This window comes from Stenella coeruleoalba (assembly GCF_951394435.1).
Source record: "Stenella coeruleoalba genome assembly, chromosome: X".
Classification (NCBI taxonomy): domain Eukaryota; kingdom Metazoa; phylum Chordata; class Mammalia; order Artiodactyla; family Delphinidae; genus Stenella; species Stenella coeruleoalba.
This window is the reverse complement of record NC_137152.1, coordinates 93,503,760-93,518,096: the sequence shown is the minus strand read 5'-3', so window position 1 is coordinate 93,518,096 and position 14,337 is coordinate 93,503,760. Positions and strand designations below refer to the sequence as shown.

General features: G+C 39.1%; 1 protein-coding gene across 3 annotated transcripts in view; it reads right to left on the bottom strand.

The window, feature by feature from the left end:
* The window catches only part of LUZP4 (leucine zipper protein 4), a 96,654-nt gene that overhangs the window by 64,765 nt on the left and 17,552 nt on the right, over window positions 1-14,337 (bottom strand). For all 3 annotated transcript variants that reach the window (XM_079909660.1, XM_079909658.1, XM_079909659.1), the window contains one exon: window positions 335-468. The gene's annotated coding sequence lies outside the window, so the exon portion shown is untranslated. The remainder of the gene's footprint in view (window positions 1-334; window positions 469-14,337) is intronic.

Genomic DNA, 14,337 nt, shown 5'->3' with positions numbered 1-14,337 from the left:
CCGACAAATTCTATTAAGGCAGCTGAATTGAGGAAAAGCATCAGATCAGCCTCTTACCTAACCACTCAGCACAGACCACTCAAGTCTCCTACAACTGAGCAAACCCTGATGTCTTTCAACCCTCCCCCATTATCTTTCACCTGGGTGCATATTCCCTGGTATCTTTCAACCAAGCCCTACCCAGTATTTTTCCACTGGGTATTTCCCTGGTATCTTTCAACCAGGGGCCCCCCAATATCTTTCAACTGGGAGGAGGCAGGTACCTGCTATACCGCCAAATAAAACTCAGGGTCATCAACCAATACGGGAGATCTGAGAACCAGGAGAGACTTACCCAAATTTGTCTGGACTCTCCAAGGAGGCAGATGGGCACAAGTAGCCTCTGCTGGTACCAAGGCTCCGGTTCCTCGTAGAGTTCAGGTGAAGGAGAGATGTCCACTCTGGGTCCCTTCGTGGTCGCCATAATAACTGTCAACATAAAAAAAATGCACAACGTGAGAGTTGCAAGTTAAGGTTTATTTGGGGCAAAATGAGGACTGCAGCCTGGGAGATGGCATCCCAGATAGCTCTGAGAAACTGTTCCAAAGAGGCAGTGGGGAAGGTCAGTATATATGTGATTTTGGTGAGGGGGGAGTACCTGCAATCGAGTGCATATTTTTTTGCAGAAGATTTCTGCTAGTCACCAAGAGCAGTCATCACCATGAATGATTTTAGTGTTTTTCTGGATATGAGAAGATACAAGAATTGGGCTCATCAAATTGGCTCCTAAAAATATCTAACTATCTGAAAACCTGTTCTGCCAGTTTTTCCCAGAGCACAGAGTACCTCATTTCTGCTCTCCCCCTTGAACTTTCAGGGGTTGTTGAAAATCAGCATCTGCTGCAGCACCTGATTTAATCCTTGTAGAGGTAGATGGCAAGTGCCAATGGCGAGTGCCAATTTGTAGTTGACACTACAATTGCACATTTATTTAATTTGTTATTGTTAATATAGGAAGGCAAAATATAGGACCAGGTAGTTCTGTAAAGATAGAAGTCAGCACTTTGGGTTGCCATCAGAAGCAAGTATGTGAACTGAGTTCATTATAGTTCACAGTTGTTAGATGCTCCCATGGTCAATGCCTAAAAGCAATCAAGCTGCTGTGTCTGGTGTTATTGGAAACTTTTAGACACTTTTCAGGAATATGCTTAAGAATAATGCCTAGTGGTAGAGGGAAAGAACAACCCAGAGAATATTTCCATATTAACATATGTGGAAAGGAGTGCTCCTAGTCAGAAGCATCATCTCACGTGCTTCATTCATTCATTAACTTATTCAATAAACACATACTGAGCCAGATACTGTTCTAGGTTGTGTGAATACAGCAGTGAATAAAGAACACAAAAATCCCTGCCCTCATGGAGCTTACATTCTAGTGAGGGAAGATGGACCATAAACAAAATAAGTAAGTAAAATAAATAGTATAAGTGATAAGTGCTATGGAGAAAAAAAAATATGAAGGGGGATAAGAAGTTGTGTTTATGGAGGTTGTAATATTAAATAGGATGGTCAGGAAATGCCTTTATGAGAAGTGACATTTGAGCAAAGGCATGAAGGGGATGAGGGCATCAGCTATGGAGAAAGCTGGTGGAAAAGTGTCATAGGGAGAGAAAACCAAATACAAAGGCTTTGAGGTTGGGAGAGTGGCTGGTGCCTTAGTGAACAGGAGGCCAGAGTATTAAAGGTTGGGGGCGGGGAGGTGGGAAAATTGTGCATGGCTAGGAAGGAGCTATCATTAAAATTTTGGCTTTTTATGTGACTAAGATGGGAAGCCACTTGCAGGGTTATGAACAGAGGAGTGAAGTGGTGATCTGACTTATTTTTTATTTTTTTGGCTGCGTCGGGTCTTAGTTGCGGCACGCAGGATCTTTCATTGAGACATGAGGGATCTTTTATTCATTGCAGTGTGTGGGCTTTTCGTTGCAGCACTCGGGCTTCTTTCTAGTTGTGGTGTGCAGGTCTTCTCTCTCTAGTTGTGGCGTGTGGGCTCCAGGGTGCCGGGCTCTGTAGTTTGTGGCTCGCAGGCTCTCTTGTTGAGGTGAGTGATCTCAGTAGTTGTGGTGCGCGGGCTTAGTTGCCCTGCAGCATGTGGGATCTTACTTCCTGGACCAGGGATTTAACCCACGTCCCCTGCATTGGAAGGCAGATTCTTAACCATTGAACCACCGGGTAAGACCCTGGCTTATGTTTTATATATGAATCACTCTGGTTGCTGTTTTGAGAAAAGACAGTAGAGGGCAAGAGTGGAAGCAGGAAATAGGGAGACCCGTTATGCTGGTGATAGATGATGGTTGCTTGGAACAGTATAGTGTAAAGGTGTAAAGTGGTTGGATTTGGAGTATATATTGAATGAGCAAAATTGGAGGTGGAGTGTGAGAGAAATGGAAATATCAAAATCGTCAAATATTCTACATAGTTCTTAAGTTATTCCTCACTTTAAGTGTTAGAAACATTTCTAAAAAGTTGCATATATAACTGATTCACATTTGAAATCTATCAGAGCAATTTATTGTTTACAATAAACGCATAATGAATCTATAATAAAAAGACTTTTAAAATAATTTATGGATTCCCTAATTTCTGTTTTTGGTGTCATTGCTTATATATATTATTGATTTTTCATACATAAAATGTAAGATCCATTTATTTATTTAATTTTTCTAGCTTTATTGAAGTATGATTGACAAATAAAAATTGTATATATTTATGTTGTACAATGTGGTTTTTTAAAAGATGTACAACATGGTGATTTAATATACATATACATTGTGAAACAATTACCAAAATGACATTAATTAACACATCCATCACCTTACTTAAGATCTACTGTCTTAGCAAATTTCTGGTAATACAGTATAGTACTATTAACTATAATCATCATACTGTACATTAAATCTCCAGAAATTATTCATCTTATAACTGGAAGTTTGTACCCTTTGACCAACATCTACCCATATCCCGCACTCCCTAGCCTTTGGCAACCACTGTTCTACTCTCTTGTTCTATGAGTTCAACTTTTTTAGATTATACATATAAGTGTCATCATACAGTATTTGTCTTTCTGTGTCTGGCTTATTCACTTAGCACAACGTCCTCCAGGTCCATCCATGTTGTCATAAGTGGCAGAATTTCCTTCTTTTTTATGAATAATATTCCATTGTATATATATATATCATATTTTTTTTATCCATTCATCTGTCGACAGACACTTAGGTTGTTTCCATATCTTGGCTATTGTGAATAATACTTCAGTGAACATGGGTGTGTAGATATCTTTTGGAGATAGTGATTTCATTTCCTTTGGATATATACCCAGAAGTGGGGGTGTTGCTGGATCATATGGTGGTTCTATTTTATTTTTTTGCGGTGCATGGGCCTCTCACTGCTGTGGCCTCTCCCGCTGCGGAGCACAGGCTCCGGACACGTAGGCTCAGCGGCCATGGCTCACGGGCCCAGCCGCTCCGCGGCATGTGGGATCTTCCCGGACCGGGGCACGAACCCACGTCCCCTGAATCGGCAGGCGGACTCTCAACCACTGTGCCACGAGGGAAGCCCTGTAAGATACTTTTAATTTCTTTAATACCTTTTGAAAATAAGGACTATCTTTCTCGAGTGGAGTTATAGAAGTCTATTCTCAATGACAGAGCAACAATTCAAATATATCTATGTTTTATATAAGATGGCACAGAAAGAGGCTAGCTGGCTGCTAAGGCTATATCTTACAGGATGTCTATACATGGTAGGCGGGTGGAGAGTCTTAGTGCTTATAGAGTCTTCTTATCAGGGACTTGAGAGGCAATGTTCACAATGAAAAATATGCTAGACAAAAGTCTCCTTTGGGGGACTTCCCTGGTGGCACAGTGGTTAAGAATCCGCCTGCCAATGCAGGGGACACGGGTTCGAGCCCTGATCCGGGAAGATCTCACATGCCAAGGAGCAACTAAGCCCGTGTGCCGCAACTACTGAAGCCCACGTGCCTAGAACTGGTGCTCCACAACAAGAGAAGCCCGCACACCGCAACGAAGAGTAGCCCCTGCTCGCCGCAACTAGAGAGACACGGTGTGCAGCAGCCAAATAAGTAAGTAAATAAATTTATACCTATTAAAAAAAGTCTCCTTTCTTATTAAGGAAGCATGAAGGACTGAATTATCTTAATGGGCTAGTGTAATCCAATTATAATAATTAGACGCATCCATTGCTTCTATAGGGATGGAGCTGTCAAGAAGAATGGAATCCTCCTTCAATCCTCTCAATTGCATGGCACTGGGGAAATGGGCAAATTGCTATACTCCAAGTACCTTACTTTAATATATCTCCTTATCAGTCACCAAGACTTTTCTTCCATTTCAAATTTCCTCATGAAAGAAAAGTTTAAATGGCCTTGATTATAGTTCATTGTTATATTTAAAATTGACACCTTGTTTTATTTATTTATTTTTTTAAATTTTTGGCTGCGTTGGGTCTTCGTTGCAGTGTGCAGGCCTCTCATTGCAGTGGCTTCTCTTGTTGCAGAGCAGGGACTCTAGGCACGCGGGCCTCAGCAGTTGTGGCACGTGGGCTCAGTAGTTGTGGCTCGCGGGCTCTAGAGCACAGGCTCAGTAGCATGTGGGATCTTCCCAGACCAGGGCTCGAACCCATGTCCCCTGCCTTGGCAGGTGATTCTTAACCACTGCACCACCAGGGAAGTCCCAACACCTTCTTTTGAAGGGGTTGCTTCTGACTTAGGGAACTTCTAGTCCAATGTCAACATGCTCAGAAGTCATTTCTTACATGGGCATTTTCCTGAGACTATTTTCCCAGGTGATTAATCTTATCCATTTGGTTTCAATTATTTTAATTTTCTCATCAGACCACAACATTCCTGACCTCATCTAAAAATGTTGGGGGTATATTGTATTTGGAGCCTATAGTTCTTTTGACTGAGTACAGTTCCCATGGAGACATTTATTTATTTTTAATGTATATAATGCATTTCAAACCACTAAAGGATTAAGACTTTCACATTCTTAATTTTAGCTAAATACATCCTGAGTTACTGCCAGGTCTTACCCACACTAAGGTATATTCAAAAGCTGTTCCTCTGGGATTAGTCACGTCTCACTGACTTCGCTTACTGATTAACAGGCTGAGTAAAGGTCAGTTGCTTTTGAGCAGGCCAATGAAGTATTTCCATGCATTTAAGCAATTTCTCAAATTGTAATATGAAACCTGCCAAAGAAAGATTATACGTGGGAACCAAGACAGATTTCTTTAGTTTCAATTCGCTACATTAAATCCTGTCTTGTCTCAATTTAGTTAGATTTTTAGTGCTGAAAGGATAACCAAAATGTTAGAAGTTTTGAAGTTAAAAATACAACCACTTTAGATTCCTCTAAAATAAAGAACACAAAACAAAATGGCCATTTGAGGACATCAATAGAAGTACTTTCCCATATTTCTTTATTAACATTTCTAAGATTACAGCTTATATATACCACTTATATTTTGTGAGACTATTTTAGATTTCCAAATGCTCTCATATTTTTATCTTTTCTGTACTATAACCACCAGCTATACTTTGTAGTACTTGAAAAATTATACTATTGTTGTGGATTTTAAAAATTGGGTAGTTTTTATATATAGATTCCTCTGATAATATGTTCCTAAAGGTGTAGAATGATTCAAACTTGTTTTGAAGTTCAGAAACTGAACATTACCTGAGTACTATGGCTGATCCATTATATTTTAATGTGCAAGCCTTTTAATGATGAATTTCCAAACCACTCTATGGGAGTTACCATGGACACTAAGAGGCACTCCACTGCCAAATCAGATAGATAGAAAAACGGTTCTTTTAATATATTTCAGGTATCTGCAGCCTCCCAGAACGGGTTCTGTCACAAATAAATCGGACTTAGCCTTAATTTACCAGAGATTTTCTGACAGCATTTCAGCTACACATATTTGTTTCATTCTCTTCTGCATTCTGCCTCAGTTCGTATTTTATCTTTGTGAGAGGTATTACAGTAAAGACGCATGATAATTTCCTAAATGTTAGTTAGCTGAGACAGTAAGACCTGTTTTCAGCATTGGACTGGCAGATAAGGAAAGGAGAGATTTGTTTAGTGTGACTCCTCCACAGGGAGATCTATTGAATCTTGGAGAGAAAGACTTATTTCTGCCTATACCCTTTCATTTGGTAAGTGTAATCCTGCATGCATTCTTCTTGTTGTAATTTTGTGGTTGTTGCTATATATACTCCAAAATCATGAATTTAAAATCTATTCATGTTCTTCACAGGATCTTCTTTGATAGGGATTCATTATGTAATCCAGTTGATAGACTTATGAAGCCTATTCTTCCCTGAAGAAGTTTGATATATTGAGGGAATATCATTGTTATTATTTTTAACATAACATGTATTTTGCTTTCTAAAAATCTCTTTTAATTAAATGTAATGTAATAAATGAGGACAAAATAGGGTTGGCTCTCTACTTGTTATACAATAGTGAGATATTTTCATATATTATCAAATACTTCTCAAATATTTTAATAAATTTATATTCATGTATTACAATTTTGCTTCTATAGTAGTGTTCTAAAGCTGATCTATGATGTTGAGTTAATCAAGGCACTGACAAAAATTTATGTCTTTTCCTCAGTCTAGTCATTTAATTATTTTTATCTTTAGACAAACTAAAATTTTTATTACTATTAGGCCTACACAAATTTAAATCCCATCTCTATGAACCACTCTATGTCTCTTTTAGAGATTATGACCTTAAACATACCTAATTCAGCAAAGTGTTATGTAGCATTATTCTTTGCCTTACCATATCAATTATGTTTATTTAGGCCACTTGTTCAGAATTTCACCTATATTGGCAAGACTATTGCTTGTTTTCATTTCTTCGGCATTACTGTACCAACGGATACGTTAGGAAGATAGGCAGACAGCTGGCGAACAGACTCATTCCCTGCCTCGGGGCTTACAAAGCAATTCACCAAATTTATCTTTCCCTAGTTCGTTTCACATCATCACTGTTTCCAAATTGCCTGCTTTTGCCCTCTAAGGATTTGAGGATGTCTAATATATAAAAGCAGTTGAAAGTAAACTTGTACTTCATCAGTTTTGATATGAGTTGACAGGGTTTTCTTTTACGAAATTCTGTACTATGCTTCCTTGTTTTTGATTGACTCATCTTCCTTTTAGTTTTAATTATATCATACAACTCTAATTTCAAAGATTATTATTATGAAGGTTGTAAACAACATATTTCCTAATACTCTGAATTATATATTTTCAGCATTAATGTCAATACAACATTAGAATTTTTTAAATGGCCTTTTAATTAATCTTTTTGGTTTGTGTGAAATCAGAATCACAGTTACAGAAATAGAGAGAATGTTGAAATCATTACCAAGTGTTGAGGCAACTGGCGATCTCATGCAAAGGAGGAGAAAAGCCAGGGTCAGTGGTATCGAGCCACAACTGTAAATTACATTAGAGTAGGGAGATAAGGTGATGCTTTAGAGCCAAGAGCAACAAAGCCTCATGATAATAATGACAGCCACTATTTGTGGACCCTCACTATGTTCCAGGTATTATACTCATTATATAGTTATCCCTTTTAGCACTAACAGTGGGATAGGTATGTGCCAGAGTCCCCATTTTGTGGATTTATTGTTCAGTCAACAAATATTAACTGAGTAATAAAGATGTGCCAGGTTCTAGTGAACAAGACTTTTGTCCTCATGGAGCTTATGATCTAGTGGTGATGAACCACTTACTGAGTCTTAGGCTGTATAACTAGCTTAAGATCAGTCTGTGTGGATCCACATCCACATATTGTATTTACCTTCTATCAATAGTTTATATTATGGTGGCTATGAGGTAGTAATCAGAAACCAGGTGGTAGTAACAGGAAACTTTGTGCCAGAGATCAAAGCCAGTTGGACACTGGATAAGCAGGTAAGTTTGCAGAACATTGCTGTTGAAAGTCAGAGCAAAAGACTGTTCTGTGTACTAAGGAATGGTTTTTTGTATACTGAATATTTGATCATATTATTTCCTGTATTAGAACCCTTCAATGGTTCCACGTTGCCTTTGGGGTAAAAGCCAAACTTTTAATAATAATCTATGTGGCTCAGAGAGGTTGGACACTGTATACCATTTCAGTCCATTTTGTATCTCCTGCTCTAGCCATTCTGAACTACCTTCATTTCCTTGAATGGGCGTGCTGTCTCTTGCCCCCTGCAATTTGCACAAGCTCTTCCCTCCCTTGCCTTGCTAACTCCTGCTAATCATTGAGTTCTCAGCTTAGATAGTACCTCTTCCAGAAAGCTTTCCCTGACTCCCAAGTCCAATTAGGTACCCTTTCTCTATGTCCCCTTAGCACCTTATATTCCTCCACCACAGCACTTACCACTCTGTAACTGTTGCAGGAAGGGGGACCCCTTCCAGCCCCCAAGAGTGGGCTTTTGTCTAACACTCGGAAATGAATTGCCTGAGGAGACACATGAGCTGACAAAGCAAGAGACTTTATTCAGAAGGGGCACCCAGGTGGAGAGCAGGAGGGTAAGGGAACCCAGGAGGATTGCTCTGCCACATGGCTCACAGTCTTGGGTTTTATGGTGATGGGATTAGTTTCTGGGTTGTCTCTGGCCAATCACTCTGACTCAGGGTCCTTCCTGGTGGTATGTGCATCACTCAGCAAAGATGGATTCCAGCAAGAAGGATTCTAGGATGTTGGTAGGACATATGGACTCGTGCCTTCTCTGTCCTTTTTACCTTTCCCGAATTCTTCCAGTTGTTAGTGGTTGTTAGTTCCACATTCCTTACCAGGACCTCCTGTTGCAAGGTAACTCATGCAAATGGTTACTGTGGTGCCTGGCCAGGGTAGGTGGTTTCAGTCAGTGGTTCCCCTAACAAATCCCCCCTGAGAGACTTCATACTCAAGATACTTCTTGGGAATTGGGGTGGAGGTCTCTTTCTTCTGTAACTACTTCCTGCTGAGAGTGGGCGTAGTCCTGCCTAGTAGAGTAGAAGTCTCTTTCCACCTGATCTAAATTGAGGTATTCTGTTCCCGAAACTGACTTTCACCCTCATAGTAACAACAATTTAGCCTGAAAATGTTGGACTCTGTCAGAGATGAACCTGGTAAGCAGTTGAAACAGACAAAGGCCAAACAGGAGGCTAACAGGATGGTCATCACTGGGCCCAGAAAAGGAAGGCAAAATTTGGGGTGAGGGCTGCAGGGTGTGTGACTTTTTTCTGATTGGTTGGTAGTGAGGTAATAGGATGGTGCTCCAGGAATCTTGCCCTCAACCTGAAGTTACAATCCTCCACCTGGGTGGGGGCCTTAGTTCCTGCAAAAGAACTCAAAGATACTGTTATGCATACTCCTTGAGGAGGAACCAGCACCCTGCCTCAAGGCTGTACCCCACTTGACTGCTCCTCCCCCGTTTCTGTATCCCCTCCCTTCGCTGATTAGCAACTATTTGAATCTGACCTTTGGAACTCAAGGAAGGTCAAGGAGGCTGAATGAAGTCTATATGCTACAAACAAGAAACAGGGGACACAGAAAGTATTTGAACTCCAGAGCCCCACAGAGTCCTGTTCAGTTTCAATTCAGGGAACTGGGCAATGATGGCTCTGGCCACTTCCTGTTAAAATGGGGCATGGTCCTGCCTCAAATTGGAAAATTGACACTGAATTGGAAATATTTCCGAGTTCCAAGTCCTGGATCTGAGTCTTGTATGATTAAAATCTCAATCCCTTGGTCTGCTATTTTGGTGTAACAGACCCAATTAGAAGTAGTTGGAGGAGTGACAAGGGAATTTTAAGAGGCAAAATAAACCTCACTTCTTTTCAGGAGAATAAGCCTGAAACCCAGTCTGGACCTGGCACTGTGGGGAGACTTTTACTCAGTTGTCTAGTTTTATCTAAGTAGGTTTTAACTTTTAATGTGGTATTAACACATAGATAACAGGTGCTATTGGTTATCATACATGTCTCTTCTTTTTGTTAATGTACGATCTAAACCAATTTCATCGTCTAAAAATGTAATAGTTACAAGAGGAGACATTTAAAAAGTAAGGTTGCAGTTACCAGCTGCCGGCAGGCATTGTTTTGAGAATGGCTGGTGGCATCCAAGTCTGACAGAGCTCAGAAAACTCAGGTTGTTAGCAATACAAAGACTTGTCCAAAATCTCACCCATAGTGTCACCTAGTTATTTCCTTGGATGTCTGAACCATAGCTACTCCATTTTGACTTTCAATTGCATTGCTCTCCTTAATAGCCAAAGCAGATATCACCAATAATGATTTTAGTGCTTTTCTGGATATAAGAAGATGCAAGAATTTGGGCACATAAAATCTTCTGAAAATATTTAACTATCTAAAGGCCTGTTCTGCCAGTTTTTCTCAGAGCACAGAGTACCTCATTCCTGATCTCCACCCTGAACTCCTTTCAGGGGGTGTTGAAGGTCAGTGGCCACAATGGCCATTGACTTAATCTTTGCAGAGGCAGATGGCAAGTGCCAATTTTCAGTTGTCAGGGCCCCTTCAGCGTCTTAAATTCAACCATGGTTTGGGAGGCTTTTCATGACCATTTCATCCCATGGTGCTAGGAATGTTCATTCCCAGGTCTGGAAAGGATTCTGCTGATAGGTCACTCAATGTGCTATTACTGGACTAGGCCTTATTAAAAATAGCCAAAAGTCTCTGGACCACCTGTCTTACTAGTCTCTTATGGTCCAGGAAAATTGTCCCTCTTGTTGCTTCTTCCCAAATCTAGAGTTACACTATTACAATCATTGATCTCCTATGGAACTATATATCATCATTTTATCAGAGGTTCAGTCACACATTTGGTAATGCAAGAAACATCAATTTTGTAAAACAGGCAATATAAAAATGTAATATAGCTAGCAGTATTAGTAAGGTCATGAGTAAGAATTTAAGTCAAGAACTTCCGGTAGGGGACTTCCCCGGTGGTGCAGTAGTTAAGAATCTGCCTGCCAATGCAGGAGACATGGGTTTGAGTCCTAGTCCAGGAAGATCCCACATGCTGCGGAGCAACTAAGTCCATGCACCACAACTACTGAGCCTGCGCTCTGGAGCCTGTCAACCACAACTACTGAGCCCATGTGCCACAACTACTGAAGCCCGTGCGCCTACAGCCCGTGCTCCACAACAACAGAAGCCAGCACAATGAGAAGCCTGCACACCACATCAAAGAGTAGCCTCCACTTGCCACAACTAGAGAAAGCCCGTGCACAGCAATGAAGACCCAACACAGCAAAAATAAATAAATTAAATAAATAAATATTTTCTAAAAAAAGGAAGAAAGAAAACCAAAGCTTAGAAGCATAACATTTGAAAACAAAAAAACTTCCATTAGGTGCAGCCCTGTATATCCCAGGTCGTCTCACTCCATCTATTCTGTACCAATCCTTATCTTTAAGGGAAATTATATATTGGCACTGTCCATAAGACACCCAACCTGGTTTCCTAGTGTTACTAGACTGATTATCTTTAGTATGATTTAATTTTTCCCAACATAGAGGAGCCTTTAAACTTAAATTACCATAGCCTGTTGTTATCTACATAAATGCATCCCATAATTGTGGGAGATTTTATTCCTTGGCTGAAATTTTGCTTGTTGCTCTGATTGGGCTTGAGTAATAGAAGAAAGCTCATATTTATGGCCAGGGTCAGAGCAGGCATTATTAATTGGCCAGGTGAGGAGATTCCATCTAGTAATATCAATAGTGACCTAAACATGACTATAATTTTTCTTTCAAAGTAAATTTCTCAGGGCCAACCAATTAGAGCCTTGGCGTGGAGAAATTCCCCAAGGTAACCAAGAAGTACTGGTAATTGGCTGCAAACCCAACAAGTGGATTGATTTTTAAAACTAGCATAGAATCATGCCTATGATAGAAAAACATTTGATTCATAGGCAAAGGTCCAAGAAGTCAAAGAAACATTATAAGTGATCATACGAGTCAGGACGAGGATATTGGACAAGTTGTCTATTTCTTATGTTGTCTTCTTCTTGTCCTAGTGTGAGTGTAGTTTCTCCCCTGTTTGAGCATTGTTTTAAGGTGATTTTGAGGTCAGCCATCCTCTCTATAGGCCAGTTCAGTGCAGGGGCTCTTTGTGAGTGGAAATTAATCCAAGAGTCAATTCCCTTCAGTTTCAGTGTGCATAAACTACTTAAGAGTACCTAATAAGGGTTCTTCCCTCCAGGTTGGAGATAGTCCTTTAAATTATGTCTTTTCCAGTATGCATAATCCCCTGGTTGCAAGTCGTGGGGCATCTGATCTTCATCCAAAGATATATTACTGAGATAAGCTTCAGCAACAAACTTAAAGTGTCCTTTTAATAATTCAATTAAACTTTACAACAATATAACATAACAGCAAGGAACTATCTGAGAAGTGAGTCTTAATGAATACAGACCTCAGTAAACAGAATTAGATTTTGACGACCATTGAAACATCTCTTTCTCTCTAAAATTACCCTCATTTTTTATCAAATATAGTCAAATCAAGATTAATTTGTCCACAAATTAAGTCTGATTAATTGATAAAAGGCCTCCCTGGGCCAGAAAAGCCACGCCACAGGCTTCTCACAGATTTCACCTTACAAATTTAGGTGAATTCCTCCTTTTTCAAGGTCCTGAAAATACCTTGAGATTTCTGTACCTGTTAGTGAGGTAGCCCTCCTAATTTATCTGATAAATCTGCTGGGAATCTAAGAGTTTCCAATCTCTGGAGGGAGCAGATAGAGAGAAAAGATAAATGTTTCAATTCCGCTTACAACGGTATAATTTATCAAATTACTGTAAGTCATAATTAGTTTGAGGGGAAGGTTTTCCTTGCACCTGGAAAACACAGATTTAAATCAGTAATATTTTAGATAGAAACCACAAAAATTATAACCATATTCACCAGTTCACTCAGTCCTATGTAACTAATACTTTTTGTTAACAGCTTTATGAAGCCATCAGTTTCTCCATTAGAATTCTTCAATTTCTTACCTAGTTCAGCACTATGGTCTGAAAGTCAGAAACCTGTATTCAAAAGTCCTTTCTTTAAATCTTACAAAAGACTTAAGAAGGCATGTTTAAAATTGATTACAATGCAATTGACAAAGAAACTTGGTTACTGCTGTGACATACAACACTTGAAGATAATAACTAGAATTATGACTGATAACATTTCAAAAAGGGTTTAGAACACTCGGTCAGATAGGATCATAGGTCACTGTGAAACAATAGCTATTCATTTACCCAAAGTAACAATAAAAGATTTCAAAGACAAATGCAGAACAGATCACTTAAAATGTAAAGAAACTTAAAATCTCTTATCAAAGGCAGTTCAACATTTTAAGAAAACTTGTACTCTTAACAGAGAGAAAAGCCAAATTCAAGTTTTGTACCAGCTTACTTTTAAAATTCATTTACTCAATTAAACTTATTTTAAACTTAGTCCTGACCATGCACAAAACTCTTTTCTCGGGGTCTACTTTCCACAAGCCTTCTACCACTTAACTTATTTTAGCACAATTCTAATTTTCAAGTTGTCAAATATCTGGAGAGATTATTTTTAGGTAGACATTCCTAAGATATAATTATTTTGAAAAGTTCAACAAAAGCTGTTATCTCATTTACATTTCTTTCCTTAAAAGTTTCTTCACTTCGCGTTACTTTCCTTGCTGACAAATTTGTAACAGATATAACAAGGTTTTATTTAGCTTATATTAAACCTAGGCACAATATAGCTATTACACTTAATGTTGATGACTCTAAAGACATGTCTATATTAATTAGATTAACAAACTTAAATTAAATTTAATACCAGATATTAATTTAATACTGAATATTTCCCAGTTCACATGAACCTGAAATTAATTCTGGCCAGTTATATTCTGTATTTTTCAGAATTTATATAAGCACTTAACTTCCTCTAAGCCAATTAAGTAGAGCTCATTGACAAATTTTGATAATACCATCCAAATGTAAGGACATATATATAATGCACACAGACATATAGACAAACACAACCAGAGATCTCATAGCTTAATGGAACCAGAATTTCCCATTTCACAAGGCAGAATGGCCATCACAAATCACAACACAGAACACAAAGTATAAAACACAGGCCTGGCTGTCCTAATCAGACACTCCCTTAAATACAAGATTGCAGTCTCTCAGAAAGCCTTCTACAGAGACAAAGAACTTCAGATCCAAGTACTAACAGAGTAACTGGAAATATCTTGGGTCTTCAAAGATTTCAAAGGGAGGAAAG